The 17,685-nt window shown below is 44.8% G+C and overlaps 1 pseudogene; it reads left to right on the top strand.

Annotated features, from left to right (window-relative positions):
- The first annotated feature begins 10,544 nt into the window (after window positions 1–10,544).
- LOC127195177 (60S ribosomal protein L30-like) lies at window positions 10,545–10,879 on the top strand (annotated as a pseudogene).
- The last annotated feature ends 6,806 nt before the right edge of the window (window positions 10,880–17,685 follow it).

The raw sequence follows: 17,685 nt of genomic DNA on the forward strand, positions 1-17,685 counted from the left end.
AGGTGGGGTAGGGAGGGAGGGACAAGGGCAGGAATTACCTTTCATGTCCCTTGGCTCCATTGACTGTTCTTCCCAGAGCCCTGGGGCAGCTTATGACAGAGGAAGGGAGAGTAAGGCTTGGGGACTGTCACAGTGGCTATCACAGCAAATGGCTATTCCGTCTTTGGGCATCTGATCCTCCTTCTATGTAAGAGAACAGGGGCTGTGGGCGGCTCATCTCTCAGTGATGTGAAGTCTGCAACCTTGGATGAAGGAGACATTGATTTCCCTTCATGTCCCTGGAAGTGGCCACTGCAGGAATCTGCCTGTTGCTGCCTGTGTCCTGAGAGCACAGACAGAGACCTAGCATGAAGTGGCTTGCTCTGCCACACTTGGGGAGGGAAGGAAGGAGGGAGGGAGAGTGCATACCCTTAACCAAACAGGCAGACCGTGTACAAATAAGATCCATCCCAGACCTGTAGGGCCTGAAGCGGGAGGGAGCCCTTCCTACTCCCAATTCGAGGGATAATAAGCCGATAGAGAACAGTCTGGAATGACAACACTTCAGATGGGGGAGGCGGGGTCTTCCAGCCCAACTGGACATTTGTGTGAGCAGTCTGTGGCTGTGTGGAAATATCAGAAGTCTGGCTGCCTGGTCACGCGTCCATCAGATGCCTGTAACTTCTGCTGAGCTCTATGTCCAATATGGGAGGTGGTCTGGAAAGGTAGATGGGGCTGCTAAGGCTCCATCCCACTTCTTTTAGGTGGATGTGGTTTTTATTCTTAAACATTTACACTTTGGGCCAGTGAGATGGCTCAGCAGGTAAATTGCCTGCCATCTGGCTGGGTGACCTTAATTCAATCCCAGGACCCATATGGTAGACTGAGAGAACTGACTCCTGCATATATGCACGACGTAAATGTTTTTTTTTAAAAATATTTTAAAGGGCTGGAGAGATGGCTCAGAGGTTAAGAGTGCTGGCTACTCTTCCAGAGGTCCTGAGTTCAATTCCCAGCAACCACATGGTGGCTCACAACCGTCTGTAATAGAATCTGAATCCCTCTTCTAGTATACATTAAAAACTTATAAAAATATACTGTTGTTGTAAGAGATAAACCAACCGAAGACTAATGGAAACAGTAAAATATTTCATTCTCATTTAAACACACACACACACACACACACACACACTCATTCACACACACACACAGCATTATAAATTTATTATAGTCAACATTTTCCCTAGTTGTAGACTGAAGCTCAGGGAAGCTGCATTTACAAAAAAGTCCTCAGAGGAAGAAATTGGGGGTGACATAGGATCAGAAAAGATGGGCACTGACCCCACAGTACTAGAGAGTCCTTATAAAAGTGGATGTCACAGAGCTCAGTACCTCATGCACATGCACACCAGTGAGAGTCGGGCTGAGGACCAGGTGAGAAGGTGGCTGGCTAAAACCAGGAAGAGGCTGTCATCAGAAGCAGGGTCAGCTGGCACCTCCATGTTGAACTTTCAGCCTCCAGATGTAAGAAGCACATCTGTCCCTCAAGTTGCCTCATGCATGGTATTTTACAGAAGGGCTTAGAATTTACTTAGCTATAGATTGATTTAAAAAAAAAAATAAAAACAATCAAACAACAGCAACAACAACAACAACACCTACCAACACCACCACCTACCTACCGAGGGCCATGCATCACCCTGCAATGTTTTGTTGGGAGATGCTCATAACACCCCAATATTTCATTATAGACATGGCAAGGCACCCTGTGGCCACGCATGTGTAACTCGTCGCCTGGAAGCATGCGTTCCCTCTCTCACATACTGTCCTTCTTGGTTTGTAAATGTGGCATGACCTCACATTTGGGGCTCAGGACCCCAAGTTCTGGCTCTTCTATGAGTTACTAATCTGGCCTTAGGCACACTGCTATCTCACCCTCCTTCTTCTGTGTCTGCCAGGTGGTGGGTCCATCTCTAGAGGAAAAGTGGGCATCTTTAAGAGTGTTTCATATGGGTGCACATCTTGGCAGCATGAGCCTGGTATCCAAAGCTATGTGACCTGCAGAGGCTGCTGATGGAAGGGGAAGCAATCGTTCTTGTCCCATCTGGATGTGATGTCTTACAGTTACTTAACACACATGGGCCACCCATTTGCTTGCATTTGAGGATAGCAGAAGTTTATAATATTAATAGATATAATACACAGAGACCACCCGAGAGCATCTTTATTCTGTGTGGAAAAAAACAAGTTCAGAAAAGCCCGAGGCACCAGATTCAGGAAGCCCCTCCGAGTCCCTGCTTTGTCCCTCTGACAAACAGATGGGGCGGGCGTCACTGGGAAATGACTCCTGAGCTGTGAGTGGACTTTGGGCTTAGGGGACAGTGTCGGAGGAAGATCAGAAGTGAGGCAGGAAGCAGGTGCCCCCGGGGTGGGAGGAGACGGGGAAGGCCTGCGCTAACCGGTGCCCCGCTGCAGAGTGCCAGGAAGTGACCCAGTAGTGGGAAGTGGCTGAAGGTGGGGTGTGCTGGGGCAGTTTGATTCAGGATAGGAAGTGACCCTGGTTAAAAAAAAAAAAAAAAAAAAAAAATCAAGCTGACTGAGCTCTCAGGAGAACTTGTGGGGTGGAAGTTTCTAGAAACCCAAAGCTGGCAGGGAGGAACAACAGACACAGAGACCCCCCGGGGGACTGAGTGTGTGTGAGATTCAGAAGTCTCTCTGGCAAGTGAATTTTGAAGGCTATGAGGACCCTGTCACCCTGGGTGTGCCACATAGCTTGGCCTCTCCAATCTGAAAAGGAGAACCCAGGATGGAAGACAGAGTTTCTTCCAGAAGTCAGCTCTGGAGTGCAAAATGGCTCAGCAATAAATACACTTGCTGACCAGCCTGATGACCTGAGTCCGATGGCCAGAACCTATAGCCAAAGAAGAAGACTGACTCTTGAAGGTTGTCCTCTGACCTCCACATGTGCACACATGACACACATGACACACACACACACACACACACACACACACACACACACACACACACACAAATTTGAAAAAATGTCAGCTCCCTTCCCAGTCCCTCTCCCCAGGCCTCCCTGACCCAGACTCTGCTGGGCTCATCCCCTAGCTGCTCACAGTTTGAGAGGAGATCCCAGCTCCCAGTACTGAGACTTCTCTGACCAGACTAGTAACAAGCCTTGGGATGTCCTTGGGATCCCAAGGATAGGGTCAGGAGGTCAAAGGTACTTATGAGCACAGGTGGGGAGAAAGGGGGACAGGATTTGTGTGTGGGGTGGCAACAAACCATCCAAGAAAGCATCAGGGATGTTGAATCTTTTGATATCAAGACGTGATGCTGGGGGGCTAGAGAGATGGTTCAGTGGTTAGGACCACTGGCTGCTCTTCGAGGGGACCCTGGTTCAATTCCCGGTACCCACATGGCAGCTAACAACTGTCTGTAACTCTAATTACAGGGGATCCGACACTCTCACATAGATACAATGACAACAAGTGGAAAATAAAGTAAATAATCATTTTTTTAAAAAAAGTAAAGATGTGATACTGCCATTTACAAAGTAGTTCAGACTCACACAGCGGTGTACTCAAGTTACAATTTATTTTCAAAATTTTTAAGTTGGTGATTTTATGTTGGGGTGCACTCATAGCCACCACTGTCTGCACATGACCTGCCAGCTATAGTTGGATGTACATGCTAGGGCTGACTTTGAAGTTTTAGTTGGTCATTCAGGGACACTAGGGAACCTAGCAGAGGTTAGGGGGCTCCATTGGAGGGGAAGGGTCTCTAGGTGTTCCTGTGTGGGAGACAGGGACAGCTTACAGTGGGTTTGGTAAAATCCTCATGCTCAGGGTAGGACCAGGGGCCTACCTCAAATGCCGTCCTTTCCCTGTGGGCTGGCCCATTGGGTTAGGGAGACGGTATGTGGACATTGCAAGAGGTAGCCATGGCATGAGTATCTGAGCCTTTCCTACCACTTGCTTGTGCAACCTTGAGTTTGTCGCCGCTCCTACCCTCTCCATCCACCCTGGACCATTTCCAAGACTGTGCCACGAAGGCAGTTGTAACGGAAGGCCTCTGGGAACTTCCTCGGTCTTACCCAGTCAAGGAACTCAGGAAGGAATGGGACACTGGGAATTGGACCAGGGCCATCTGTGAGCTCAGCAAGCACCTGCTCTCCCTGGAGACCTCGGAAGATCTACATGACCTTGAACTTGACTCTCAGAAGCACAGATTCCAAAGCTATAGTAGAGGGCACCTAGGATGGAGGTGACCAGGCAGTATCTAGCCTCACTGGACCCTCCCACCCAGGGAAGGCCCCTGGGTAGAACATTTTTGTGAGTCTCCATTTTCTTCTTTATGGCTACACCAGCTAGGTCTCACCTGGTCATCTGGAGCCAAAGTCACTTTGTCTACTTTTGGTTCTCAGGCCCGACCCTGCCACAGCTAGGGTCCAGCATCCTGCCTCCACATCCCCCAGGGTGGGTGGGGGTGGGTAGGAGGTGCAGCTTCTCTGAGAACACATCTTCCTTTTGGAACTGTTCTTTCTGACAAGCGCAGTGCAGAACACAGCAGAACGGGTCTCTCTGGGGACCTGAGACTTTTCTTGGCAGCCAGGCACATCTTGAATTGGCGTGTTTTTTTCTGCATAAACTACCGCTTTTAGCTTGCATCTCCCCCAAGCTCCCCTGACTCACACTCTTTCTCTCAGCAAAGCACCACATCTCACATCTCCCTTTCCATATGTACCCTGTCTCAAGCTGTCTGTTTTCTCCTATCTCAGTTCCAACCTGATACGGTATCGCCGTTCCCACCAGCCTCACGTCCTCCATGTAAGCTGTTAAATGGCCATCTGTGCACTGGTAAGATGTGGTCAAGTTCACAGAAAGCCGGGGAGTCTCCCGAGACCCTCCAGATTTGGTACCGACTTATTATTAGATCTCTTTTTTAACAGTCATTCAGCCAGCCAGCAGAATCCCTGGAGTATATGTTGGGATGCAAGACATCAACCCTTATGTACTGAAGAGCTATAAGATCATCAGTCTTCCCATTGTGAGACAACCATGTATTGGACTACCTGGACTATAGCCTGTAAAGCTAATAAACACACACACACACACACACACACACACACACGTTTATCCTATCAGTTATGTTCCTTTGGAGAACACTGACTAACATAGACTGTAGGGCCACAAATGGTTCTAGAGAAACAGAATCAAAAGGACAAATTTTTAAGGTATCGGAAGAGCTTTTCCAGTTTGCTGCTATCTTCAAAGACTCCCCTGATAGCACGACGACCCCTGAGAACCCATGACTGGAAATATTTGAAGGCCTCGTTATTGTGGGGAACAGCGGGTTTGGTGACTCTGTACATATAACTTTTGACAGCTTGTGGAAAAATAAGGAAAGTGACAATGCTGGCTGGTTGCACCTAGAATCTCTGGGCAAACTGATAAAGGAAAAGGATGAGCTCAATGAAAAAGTTGGCGACTTGCCAGGCAGTGGTGGTACACGCCTTTAATCCCACCACTCGGCAGGCAGAGGCAGGCGGATCGATGGGAGTTCAAGGCCAGCCTGGTCTACAAAGCAAGTCCAGGACAGCCAAGACTACACAGAAGAGAAACCCTGTCTCAAAAAAAAAAAAAAAAAAAAAAAAAAAAAAAAAAAAACCCAAAACCAAAACAAAACAAAAAAAAGTTTGCCAGCTTGCACATTACCAGTCAATGGGTTTCTAAGTGTGCACATTAGTCGATGGGTTTCTAAGTGTGCACATTAGTTGATGGGTTTCTAAGTGTGCCCTGGAAGAGAGTCTTGGCTCCAGCTTACTAGGTGAGACCCAGCTGGCATATAGTTGATTCTAGAAATCAACCCCAAGCCCCTCGTTATGAGACTGGCTGATCTGGAAGTCCGGGGACCTGTGAGCCTAGCAAAATGGGAGCAGGCCAGAGCAGGCTTACCATGACTTCCCTGCAGCTCTTGTGGGATGTGTGATCGCTTCTGCAGTTCTGCTTGGCACTAGCATTAACTTAGTAGTGTGGCATCGCTGCAATCCATCTTTTTTTTTTTTTTTTAATGAAAACAGAAGCCTGCATGAACATCCTTCCACCCCTCCAGTGAGTGCCATGGTTCTTTCAGAAGTTTCCAAGATAACTCATTCATGTTGGAAGACAAAGTCATTTAAACTAGCTAGCTGACCAGAAAACATTTTAAAAAATTGTTCTTGGTTCCCTATACAATTTTAAACGTGTCTATTAGAAAAATATCTCTCTAAAGTGAGACAGCCAATTACAAAAGTGTCTGTCACAAATATGCCAGGAGACTCATTTTGTCCATTTATATAAACAAGTCTTGCAAACCAGTAGGGAAAAAAAAAAAAAAAAAAAAAAAAAAGACATACAAACCAAGAGAGATGAGTAAAGAAAACGAATGGGTGGCTTTTAGAGACAGGAAATACAGGAGGCCAACAAGCACAGAAAACATGCTTCATCTCTCATGATTAATGCAAAACAATAATGAGATTAAATCGGTAGATCATGCGATTAGCAAAAATTAAAGTGATGAAACCTAATGCTGACAAAGATATGGAACAAGCTTGCCTACGTGGCTGTTAAATGTGTAAATTGCTACAATATATTTGAGAGGATATTTAATAACATACATCAAAAGTTGAAATGAATATGCATTTGCCTTTAGGGATTTGACCACATAACTAAAGAGAGAGAGAGAGAGAGAGAGAGAAGAAAGAAATGTCCTGGGACATTCCTTGCAAGACTGCATAGCAGATTAAGGCTTTGTTACTAGCTGGCTGGCCACATAGCTAGAAAATGAAACTAGTCACCAGTAGAAAGACCCAAGTAGGGGCTGGTAGGGGATCACTCAGTCAGTAAAGTGTTTGCCTTGCAAGCAGAAGGACCTGAGTCCAATGCCCCAGAACTTATCCAAGAAAAGCCAGGTGTGGTGGTGGCCTGTGTTTCTAACCTCCCTGCACCCCAGGGGAGGTGGAGACAGGCACATCCCTGGGGCTCACTGGCCGGCCAGCCTAACCTACTTGGCGAGTCCCAGGCCAGTGAGAGACCCATTTTGAAAAAGGAATTTGGGTAGTGCCTGAAGAACAGCAACTGGGGATGTGCCCTGGCTTTCAGTTGTACCTGTTCATACACATATACACTCCCCCGACACACACAAAACGAGTGCAGTAGCTTCCTGATGGCACTGCTGGCACACTGATTGTGGAAAGGTGTGGCATAGTCAGGCAGGTGGATCTGTGACCAGAGTAATGCTGCATGCACTGCAGTCTTGGTTTCCCTACAAGGACACACATTTGTTTTGTTGTTTTTTAAAAGACCTGTTCCCACGTCTATCACTGCCCTCACCATTCGGGGACTTTCTCAGAGTCCTTCAGACTATTCGCACATGGCCAAGGACCCTGGACAGGACTTGAGGGCTCCACCTTTCTCTGTCCCTCCTAATCTCTACTACAGTGAAGTCTTTCCAGGGACTCTAGGCTCCAAGTATGGCCAGAAGTCCCTTTGTCGCCTTTATTTGTGAATTACTGTTTTGGTGAAGTGTTTTCCCTTAGTTTCTTGTCATAGACTCAAACTGTGGGTCCACTTCAACATCTGTTTCCTGGTGGTGGCTGTGTCATCTCCCACCCTGCCCTTTTCCTCCTCTCTGCCAGCTGTTTCCTTGGCCAGAACTAGAGCATAGCTGTGGGGCTTTCGCCATCTCCGCCTTCTTGAGACCCGGAGCCCTTTATTCAGCACCAGCCCACTGGACCCCAAGGGGGTGAAGGAATCACACTAGGAATCAGACAGACAGCAGCCCCTCAGGGTGTCCAGCTCAGGAACGGTGTGGGACACTGACAGACGACAATGCTGAGCATTTAAACTGTCATCCTGTCCAAAGTCACGCTCCAGCATACCCTTGATTTTCCCTGTACACATCGAAGTCTCTTAAAAGGAGGAGAGCAAAGGAAATGGATTGCCTGGCCAGTTCCCTCCTTCCCACTCCTAATCTGATTGTAATGTAGCCTTTGAAAAGCGAGGGTGTACTGGTTCTGGTTCTTGGGAAACCTCAGGCACTGAGAGGAGGTAATTGGTGGGGATGTGATTGTTCCTTTTCAGTTGGTGGCTAGAAAACAGGGTCATTAACAGCTGTCTGAGCTCTGGAGAAAGCCTGCACGTGCGTGCGTGTGCGTGTGTGTGTGTGTGTGTGTGTGTGTGTGTGTGTGTGTGTGTATTTGCGCGCATGCATGCGTGTGCATGTGCACACACTCAGGAAAGCTGAGTGTGAGAATGAGGAGGGGTGATCTGCTTGCTTCAGGCAATGATGCTGAGTGTGTCGTGGCGGGGAGTGTACGGATGTGGAGGGTATTTGGGGGGTCTCTCTCCCCCCCACTAGCATCAAAATTGCAGTAACTACAGATTAAGTGATTCTGACCCCAGGAGACAAGGAGCACTGTTTCCAAGGGAACCACACGCCTCAATCACAGTTTCTGGAAGGGAGGGTGAGCCAGGATGGAGCAGCTCTCCCTTAGCAGGAGCAGCAGCCCTTGCTGTGGATCCCTCAGCTCTGCTGTAACTCACCTGGGCCAGGACTTTCACAGTCATCTCCTGACTGAGCTTGCACTAGCAGGGGACTGGAGGCAGGTTGGCTCCCGGGAGAAGTACATGCAAGTAAGTATGCGGGGGGGGGGGGTTGATCCCCAAGACACATTTTAAAACAAAAGACCCCTTTGCATGGCAGCCCATGCTTGGAATTCCAGTGCTCTGTAAATGGAGATAAGAGGATCTCTGAGCCTCACTGTCCAGCCATTTTAGCACCAAAATGGTGATCCCTGGGTCCCGGTGAGAGACCCTGTCTCAGAAGTGTTCCTAAGGTTGACCTCTGGCTAATGTCTGCATAAGAGCTCACACAAACACCTGTACATGAGTGCACAAATGCAGGCACATACTAAAACCAAATTGGGCAAAGCACGTCTATGAATTTGCCAATTCTCTGGTTTCTCTGGAAACCACTCACTCTTGTGTGATCTAGCCTTCTGGGTGCAGCGGACATCCGAATGGGGCTGGAGGACCCGGGGAAGTCACCTCTCCTGCTGCTATGCTGCATTCAGTAGCCCTAGCTGTGTCTACCCAGCAACGGGGAAGAGCCCCACGTAGGACGAGAGTGGGAGCCCCAGAGGCCATCCAGTGTCCTCAGCAGCTTCTAGCAGAAGCAGAAGAGGGGAAATGAAATAAGAGAGTGTATAGTGAGAATTTTTGGTTTCATTAAAAACATAGAAATGGTGTGGGAATATGTTTTTGTTTTTAAACTCACATGCAGGCTATGGGGCTGCTTCAGATTGTCCACAGCAGCTGATGATGATTTGCTTTGTGATCTAGCAGGGGCCATGGTTTTGCCAGGCTCAGATAGTTTTTACAAGTGTATAATGCTTGGAATTCTGGAATACCTCTTGAGAAGATATATAAATGTGAGAGCCCTGAGAGGGACTACCAATGCTGCTCCTCCTCCTCCTGCTGTTGCTGGTTGCTGTTGCTGCCATTTGTTGTTGTTGTTGTCAAGTGGTCGTGTGTGTAAAGGGATGAGGAGAAGAAATTGAATATCTTGAAGGTCAAACTCAATGCCCCTAATCAGCATGAAGCAGTCTAACAATAATGACACTCCCTTTCCCCTCTGTCCACTACAGCCTGAACTTCCCTTACCTTCTTCATCACCTAAGACATGGCCTATGATAGTAATTGATTTAGAAGATCGCTTTCTCTCTTTCTTTTTTTTAACCATCCCTTTGCATGAGCATGCTAGGGAAAGGTTTGCTTTCTTAGTACCTACTTGTAACAGTTGCTGTCCAATGAAGAGATATCATAGGAAAGTTCTTCCACAGGGAATATTAAATGGTCCAGTTTTGTGTTAATATCTTGTGCAATAATCACTAGAAATATTTCTTAGGAAATTTCCTCAATCTAGTATTTATCATTACATGGATTGATATTGCTGGGTGATTCTGATGCAAATACTTTAGAGAAAATGTTTAAGGAAGCACAAAGAATTCTGACATGCTGGAGGTTACAGATTACTCCTGAAAAAAAAAACACAGAGAGGAGAGTCTATTAACTATTTGGCTTATTAAATAAGTCATCAGGAAATTCAACCATAAAAGGTACAGATCAGAAGAGATCAGTTGCAAACACCTAACAATTTTTAAAAATTAATGGGAGATATTAATTGGCTATGGCATACCATTGTATTAACCATTCAAGAGATAAGTAATTTGTTTCAAATGTTATAAGGAGATTCAAATTTAAACAGTAAAAGATGGTTAACAGCAGAAGCAGAGAGAATTAGCTCTGGTAGGACAGAGACTGCAGTGTGTATATGTGGATCGAATAGACCCCAAACTTGTGCATTTTGGTTATTTTGCTTTCAATTCATTCTCCTACTGAGTTCACTATGTAGAGGGAAGATGTACATAGAAAAAGCTCTGATTTAGTCTTTCTCACTCCCCAGCCATCTTGGCAGCTGATCTTGGCTCAGAATTGTCCATCACCTACAGCAAGAAGATGGTGGCCGCAAAGAGGATGAAAAAGTCTCTGGAGTGCATCAACTCTAGGCTCCAGCTTGTTATGACAAGTGGAAAGTATGTCCTGGGACACAAACAGGCTCTGAAGACCACCAGACAAGGCGAAGCAAAATTGGTTATCCTTGCCAACAACTGCCCAGCTTTGAGGCCATCTGAAATTGAATACTATGCCATGTTGGCTAAAACTGGTGTCCATCACTACAGTGGCAATAATATTGAATTGGGCACAACATGCAGAAATGCACATTGGGTATCAATGGCCCAGGTAATTCTGATATTATTAGAAGCATGCCAGGACAGACTGGTGAAAAGTAAACGAGTAAAGTTTTCCCTTAACAAAACTTTGCCAGAGCTCCTTTAAAAAAAAAAAAAAAAAGCTTCTGATTTAATCATAAAATGTATAATAAGACTATGTCAGTTGTCAGGAACAGACCCGGCTGAAATTGTAGTGCCTTTTACTAATGTGGAGGTTATGTCATTACGGGTAGTCAATGAAGATTGGCAAAGAGCTTGTGCAAACTATTTGGGAGAAATTAACAACAAATATCCAAAAAGCAAGCATCTTCAGTTTATAAAAAGAACTAATTGGAATCTTCCATGCATTGTAAAGGGAAGGCCAGTTCCTGAAGCACCTATATTCTATGCTGATACAAATAAGTTGGGAATGGCAGGCTATAAGTCAGACAAAATAAACAAGTATTTCAAAGCCCACATACTTCAGCTCAAAAGTCAGAGTTGTGTGTAATTGTTATGGTATCATTAGGTTTTCCTGAATCTCTTAATATAATTACTAACTCTCAACATAAAGAAAGAGTTGTTTGCATATAGAAACTGCTGAATTATTCCTGATAATTCAGAATTAACCTTGTTATTTATGCAACTGCAACCGGCAATCATAAGTAGAAACTATCCATTATATATCACCCATATGCTGTCTCATATAGGCTTGCCAGGAAATGAAGAAATTGACCAATTATTAATACTAAATGTGTTAGAAACCTTAAGATTTCACGAAAACACCATATTAACAGTTAAAGATCAAAGGAAAAAATTCTATCACTCGACAATAAGCCAAGGGCATTAAGAGAAAATGCCCTACTGCTTCTTTGTATAACCAAACTCTATTACCTGCTGGAAGTAACCCTAAGTGTGAAAAAAGAAAAAAGAAAAGAAAAAAGAAAGAAAGAAAAGAAATCTGGTGGATGGACTTGTTTCATTTTGCAGAATTTGGAAAACTGAAGTTTGCACACCATAGCATTGATACATATTCAGGGTTTCGATGGGCAACTGAAAAGGCTGATTCTGTAATTACACATTTATTGGAAGTAACTATTATGGGGATACCTGCACCAATTAAGACTGATAATGACCCCTGCCTATGTATCCAGTAAGATAAAGCAATTCTTTGCTTATTATAATGTAAAGCACATTACAAGTATACTACACAATCCTACAGGACTAGCAGTTGGAGAGAGATCTAATCATACTTTAAAATAAATTGCTTATAAAACAAAAAGGGAAAGTAAAGACCCCTCCCCCAGCGACAGACTAAATAGTGCTTTGTTAACTCTAAACTTTTTGAATGTTGATGGAAAAGAACAGCAGCCAAGAGATGCTGGGTTATAGAAAAAACTGTGGCGTTAAGTCGACCTATATACTATAAGGATGTATTAACATCAGAATATAGATCCACAAAGGTTTTGCATTGGGGACACAGTTTTGCTTATGTTTTCACAGGAAATGAAAAGCTGTGGATAACATAAAAACTTACAAAGATCAGAAATAAGCAGGAGAGGTCTCCTCAAAGCCTTGACCACTGATCTGAAAAGCATTTAGTTTGTTGAAAATGTCTCTGGTTATAATTTCTCACTAAACTCAGCACAATTAATGGCTTAAAACAGAAAGTGGGGAATGTAGTGAGAATTTTTGGTTTCCTTAAACACACAGAGATGTTACTGAAATTTGTTTGTGTTTTAATCCCCAGTGTGGGGTATGGGGCCGATTCAGATTGTTCATAGTAGCTGACTGTGATTTGCCTCGTGTTCTAGCAGGGGTGTGGGGTTTGCCAGCTGCAGATAGTTTCTGTAAGTGTATGACATTTGGAATTCTGTGCAAGCACTGACCATCGCTCCATCCCCAAACAAGCATTTCTATAGATTTCCAGAGTGATGGTTCTCATTCCTCATTGAACATGAGTGTCACCAAGCGAGCTTTTTAAATTATCAGGGTGGGGGTCAGACTCTGAGACAGCCTGGCTTTGGATCTTTGGATCTTTAAAATGCCCAGGAGCTTCCATCTCTGAGTTGAGGACACAGATTACAGTGCACAGAGAGGAGGTGGCTGGAATATGTGGGAATATGGGAATATCCATATGTGAAGAGTGCCAGGGTCCCAAGAAGGATCCTCTTGGGACTTTGGCTAATGATCCAAGCAAGTATAAAAGATAGCTGTGTGCGATCAGAAAAGGAACGAATGCAAACACCAGAACCCCCACAGGGCTGGGGATTGTTCCTACCAATTTCTAGCAGAACAGAAAACCTTTTCATGGGGCTATAGAGGTGGCTCAGTGGTTTAGAGCACTGTCTGCTCTTCCAAAGGACACAGGTTCAATTCCCAGCACCCACAAGGCAGCTCACAACTGTCTGTAACTCCAGTTCCAGGGATTCTGGATATCCTGGAGCTTACTCTATAGACCAGGCTGGCCTTGAACTGACAGAGATCCTGCCTCTGCCTCCCAAGTGCTGGCATTAAAGGCGTGTGCCACCACCACCTGGCACAACTCACAAGTTCAGTTCTTGATGCTGTAGCACCAAGGTCCTCATTTCCTTGGTTCCTGCCAGCTAGGGCTGTCCACAACTCCTTGAGATTGCCCTCATTCCCTGTCATGGTGTCCCCTCCAACTTCAAGGCAGTAATTCACCATATACTACATATAACATATATAAGACACCAATTGATCATACGTTAAAAAAAAAATCCCTGACACAGAGAAACCCTGTCTCGAAAAACAAAAACAAAACAAAACAAAAATCTCCTGACTTCCCTTCACAGCAGGTGTTACTCATGTAAAGGTGTGTGTGCTTGTGTGAGTTTCCAAGCACCGCATGCATCCAGGTGCCTTGCCCTCGGAGTCCAGAAGAGGGCACTGAATTTCCCTAGAACTGGAGTTACAGGTGGTTGTAAACTGCCTTGCAGAAGCCAGGAACTTAACCCAGGTCCTCTACAAGAGGAGCAAGAGCTCTTAACCGCCTGAGTTAAGATGTCTCTGGCCACGGACATCTTTATTTTTAGAGAGTCGTGTAATTACGCTAGACACTTCCTTGACCCATATAATTTGGTATAATCACCCTCCTTTAAGGCTGAATGATTAGTAAATTTAATTACACTTGAAATGTACCCTCTTAGCTTTTGGGAGGCATGGGCATACCTCTGAGTTGGATACCAGGCTGGTCTATATAGTGAGTTTTAGGGCAGAGAAACCCTGTTTTGTTTTGTTTTTTAAAAGAAAGAAAAGTGTCCTTTTCTATGTAGTGTATAAACCATCCAAATCATCACGCAGATCCTCTCAGGGACTGCACCCTTCCAGGTGTGGAAAGAAGCAGGAAACACCACTGATCCTGGCTGAAACCTGGATGGATAGAAACAGGCCAGGGATGACAGAGATGGTGGAACTCACAGACATGGATCCTAAAAGACTTCAAGTGTATGTGAAAAGAAAGAGTAATACATGATCACACCAAACAGGAAAAAAGCAAAAGCAAAAAAAAAAAAAAAAAAAAAAAAAAAAAAACAAAAAAAAAAAACCAAAACAAAAAACAAACAAACAAAAAAAAAAAAACCAACCAACCAAACAAACCCTGAAGCTATAAAAAGAAAGTTAAAGATTAAAAATATCTAGTATCTGAAATTAAATATTTCAGATAAAACTAACCAAGATTAGATATTTTGGAGGGAGGAGAGGTAGGGAGAAGACAGTGACCTTGAAGACATAACAGTTAAAAACTACAAAATGAAACACTTGAGGGATGGAGATGCAGGGAAAAACACAGCTGTTGGGCATCCTCAAGCCGTAAGAGCCATAAAGAGAGAGATTCTTTTTTGACAAGTCATCTTTTAAATCTTTGCAACCTAAATAAAATTGCAAGTGTACAGATCTGAGTACCTTCGTGAACCAAAACCAGAAGAAACATTAAAAAAAAGGGACTAAAGAAAGCAGAAGAAACAAAGAAAACCAGAGCGGGTGGGGGGGTGGTGGGGGCACAGAGGAATGGGGGAGAGCTTCAATTGTGGTATCAGGGGAATTCAATGAGAAATGTGCCCTCTTCTGTCTTCTGGAAGGGTTTTTTGAACTGGTCTTGTTTTGCCCGCAGCTGCTTGGTAGAATTCAATAGTGGAGCAACATAGGCTGGAACTTTCTCTGGAAAGTGAAAAAGAGGACCTCACTTTCTTTCATGAACACAGGCTGTTCTGGAGAGCTGTCTCCTCAGGTGATGTTTTTAGAATGACTTTTAAAAATATTTTTGCTTTTTTATCTTTAAAATTATGTGTAGTGTTGTGTAGGGGTATGTGTGTGTGAGAGAGAGTGTATGAAGTGTGTGTGTGTGTGTGTGTGTGTGTGTGTGTGTGTGTGTGTGTGTGTGCCCCTATGTACAGTTTCACAGAGACCAGAAGAGGGCATCAGATGCCCTGGAGCTGGAGGTACAGGTGGTTGTGAACCACCTGCCTTGGGTACAAAGGTCTTCTACAAGAGCAGTACACGCCATCATCTGTGCCGCTTCTCCACCCCATCTAGTCATAGGGGGGCGTTTGTCAATTTCACCAGGATTGTAGAAGTTACTAGCATAAACCTTCTTCCTAATGTTGCTGCATTATTCTTTCCGTGTCTTTAGACTGCGTGACGATGCTGCTCTGATAACTGATCTCCGCCATTTTTGTGTACCCTACCCCCGCCAATAGTCTTGCCAGAGTTTAGCAATTTTATTGATCTTCTAAAAGAACCAACTTCAAGCTGCATCGACTTTTCCTATTGTTTTTGTGTTGTTGGTTTTGTAGATTTCCACTTTAATACATTTACTCCCCTCTGCCTACTTTTATTTGCTCTCCTTTTTCTGGTTTCTCAAAGTGGTAGCTTGAAGGTATTGATTTGAGAACACTCTCTTCCTCCACTGTAAGTGTTTATTGCTGTGCGTGTCCTTAAGCTGAGTAGCAGCAGCCAGTGAATTCTTATATGCCATCAAATACTGTCAAACTCGCTCCTTTCCCCCAATAGCCTATATTTTTTGCAACAGCTTTAGATTTAAAGAAAATTCGGGTAACACAGAGTTCCCATAACCTGGCACCATTTTCCTCGCTATTAATAGCTCACGTGACACAGGTGGCTACAATTAGCTCACTGATATGGATGAGTTTGGTCTATTGAACCCCACCTTTGCTCAGACTGTCTTGCTTTGCTCCAGTGTCCTTTTGCTGGTGGGAGACCCCATTCAGGATGACACTCTTCACTCGGAAATTGCGCCCCCCTTCTTTTTTTTTTTTTTTTTTTTTTTTGGCCCAGGCAGGTTCTCAGATAGGCCTCGATTGGTGGCTGTCTTAGTGTTCCACTGCTGTGAAGAGACACCGTGACTTCAGCAACTCTTAAAGAAGAAAGCATTTCATTGGGGCTGCCTTACAGTTTCAGAGACTTATTTAGCCCATTAGTGCCCTAAAGCAGGAGTTCTCAACCTGTGGGTCGAGACCCCTTCACAGGGCTTGCCTAAGGCCACTGGAAAACACAATTTTACAACTCATAACACTAGTAAAATTATGACTATGAAGTAGTGACAGTAATTGATTTATGGTCGGGGGCCACCACAACATGAGGGACTGTATGAAAGAGTCACAGCATTAGGAGGGTTGACAAGCACTGTCACAGAGGGAAGCATGGCAGAGCACAGGCAGACATGGTGCTGGAGAAGTAGCTGAGAGTTGTATATTCAGATCTGCAGGCAGCAGGAGGAGAGAGTGACACTGGGCCTGGCTTGGGCTTGTGTGTGTGTGTGTGTGTGTGTGTGTGTGTGTGTGTGTGTGGTTTTTCCAGACTGTGTAGCCCTGGCTGTCCTGGAATTCACTCTGTAGACCAGGCTGGCCTCAGACTCATAGTGATCCACCTGCCTCTGGCTCCCAAGTGCTGGGATTAAAGGCATGCGCCACCACTTCTGGGCCTGGTTTGAGCTTTTGAAACCTCAAAACCCACCCCCCAGTGACACACTTCCTCTAAGAAGGCCACATCTGCTAATCCTTCTAAAGTAGCACCAGTCCCTGGTGGCCAAGCATTCAAATATATGAACCTACGGGGCTACTCTTATTCAACCCACCACAGTGGTCTTAATATTTTGCATCTGGCCATCTATTTCAGAGCATGCCTGTGTTCTGTGAGGCCTTGCCTGCTGATTTTGATGTCTGGATTATTGAGAGGAAAAGCTATAGATGCAAGGGTATCATTGGCATATGTTACCCCCACAGATACATTGTGCCTCTGGCCCTCTAGGGTCTCAGAGGAAAATGGGGTATTTTTGAGACAGGCTCTTATGTAGCTATCATAGGTTGGCCCCAAATTCACTATGTAGCCAAAACTGATCTTGTTTTAAAGTTTTTTTTAAAAAAGTGTGTGTGTGTATATGTGTGTGTGTATCTGTCTGTCTATGGGTTGTTGGTTTGGTTTGGTTTTTTGTCTGTTTTTATGCCCTCTGCAAGAGCAACAAGTGCTCTTAAACTGAGGATGATCTTGAATTTCAGATCTTTATGTGTCTGCCTCGCAGGTGTTGGGATTACAAGCGTGCACCACTGGGCCTGGTTTATGTGGTGCTATGGATAAAGCCAATATGTCAAACTCACTAGGCAAGTATTCTACGAGCCAAGCTACATCCCCAGTCACAGCAATAGGGCCTTTATGGAGATGATCAAGTTAAAGAGGAAGACTGGTCTTGAGATTGCTGGACTGCGATGCCATATGGCCTTGTGGAAAGGGGAACTTTGGATACAGAAACAGAGTATTTCAGCTGTTAAATTAAATACCTGGGGTGAGGAAAAGCTCAGCATACAAACCCTGAATTTAGTCCTCAGAATTCATTGTTTCTACAGTCC

Source organism: Acomys russatus, chromosome 11 (genome assembly GCF_903995435.1).
Source record: "Acomys russatus chromosome 11, mAcoRus1.1, whole genome shotgun sequence".
In the NCBI taxonomy this organism is placed as follows: domain Eukaryota; kingdom Metazoa; phylum Chordata; class Mammalia; order Rodentia; family Muridae; genus Acomys; species Acomys russatus.